This window comes from Aplysia californica, unplaced genomic scaffold, assembly GCF_000002075.1.
Source record: "Aplysia californica isolate F4 #8 unplaced genomic scaffold, AplCal3.0 scaffold00846, whole genome shotgun sequence".
In the NCBI taxonomy this organism is placed as follows: Eukaryota; Metazoa; Mollusca; class Gastropoda; order Aplysiida; family Aplysiidae; genus Aplysia; species Aplysia californica.
In genome coordinates this window covers 214,071-215,965 of record NW_004798116.1, presented here as the reverse complement: position 1 = coordinate 215,965, position 1,895 = coordinate 214,071, and positions in this window count along the sequence as shown.

Sequence of the window (1,895 nt, the reverse complement as noted above, 5' to 3'; positions counted from 1 at the left end):
CAGGGGTGGGGGAGACACAGGGGCGAGGGGAGGGCACAGGTTTTCTGACAAGCATCGGCCATTTCCACCATTCATCACCTCTACGACATGAATACGATACAACTCTTTCCACCATTGACCACCACAACGACATGTAGGCCTATACAACACAACTCTTTCGACTGTGGATTTGAGCAAAGTTGGTGCGCTTCACTTCTGGGAAATGCAAAGATTAGGCTCTCTCCCGGTAATCTAGATGGCGGGAGACGAGGAACCAAATCATTCATTCCCAAGGTCAATCGCTTTTTCCAGGGTCCATTTTTTACTTCCTGTATTCAGTTAAAACTATGGGAAATCGCGCCATTGTGCGCATGTTAATTTTGTCTCAAAATGACGACAGGGAAGGAAAGCAATACGAACTTCATTTTGAAGTCAGTTGTACGTGTACATGAGATTCTTGTTGTATTGGTACTTCAACCACAACAGCACATTAGTCTTCTTTATTTTCTTCTTTTTAGTTTAAATGACAAACGTGTCACGACGCAGTGGAATCAGGGGCTCCTCAATTATTTTAAAATACGTGGTGTTATCCTTATTGGTATCATTAGCTGGTTCATTTGTCTTGCTTTCACTTTCACTTTCAGTGTAAAAATACTCATCTACGAGGGGGAGTCAAAAAGTAATGCAAGTTGTTCGTAATTTAGCACACCTTTTCATCAAATTTAATGAAATTCAGCTCTCAAGTACTTGTTCTTATACTTTTGAACTCAAAGTGTTAAAATTAAAGTTTCTTTCATTTTGGGCCGAATGACGTCACATCAATGGCTACCCTCTTGGGGGTCTGCCGGAGGTAAAGAGCAACTATTGAATATCTTGTTTTAGAAGGAAAATCCACCGATAGCATCCAAAAGAGACTTCGAAATGTTTACAAGGACCAAACTTTAGACTTTGGCACTATATAGAGTTTGAGTAATAAACCGGGAGAAGAGGAAGAAGTATTCCCAGCCGCTTGTCAGAGAAACATCGTCACCAGGAGTCAGCCGGAAAAATCATTGCAATTTTGTTTTGGGACAATCATAGCGTGCTTCTCACAGATTTACTTTTTGACCACGAGGAGCAACTGCTATTTCCTAAGCCTAGATCTACATCCAAACACTGACACGTCTGAAAGCGAGAAATCGCCGAGTACCACCAAATGTGAACATGGAAAGGCTGTTTTTTCACCATGACAATGCACATCTGCATTCCAGTACACCAGAACAAGGGAGGCAATCACCCCGTTTATGTGAAAAACTTATTCTCCTGCATTTGGCTCCTTTAGACTCCCACCTTTTCGGTCCTACATAAGAACCATTAAGTGGTCAACACTAGGGAAACGATGGAGAAATCAAGACTGCTGTACCTCAACGACCAACCTGCTCAGTTTTACGCAGCTGACATATGTGGACTTAGTAAAGAGTGGACAGTGGCTGTTGAACAAAATGGAGACTATGTTGAGAAATAAAAATCTGATCCTCAGATGCTCCCCTTCAATTTGAGGTATGATAATTGCATGTGTGTTCTTTTTTCTTATAGTTCTAAAGGAACTTGCTCGTATCATGAATAGAAGTCGAGATATTTGCGATTGAAGAAGGTCGGGTCGCCTGATTTCAGTAAAATTAACGCAGTTTGGCGACTCCCAAAGCTTGAGGGTCCTTAGAAACTGCAAATTTACATTTGTGTGCCTTAATTCAACATTTTTCAGTAAAATCCACACGTAAATGTATTTTCTAATGGACCTTAAAGGTGTCGAGTAAAAAAAACAAACATGTAATAAAAATTGCCCAACAGACAGACAAAATGCTAGTTTCTTTGATTTTCTTTATTTTGACGAGCGCCTGATTTCACCACGATGCCTCACAAATGTAATAATAGCC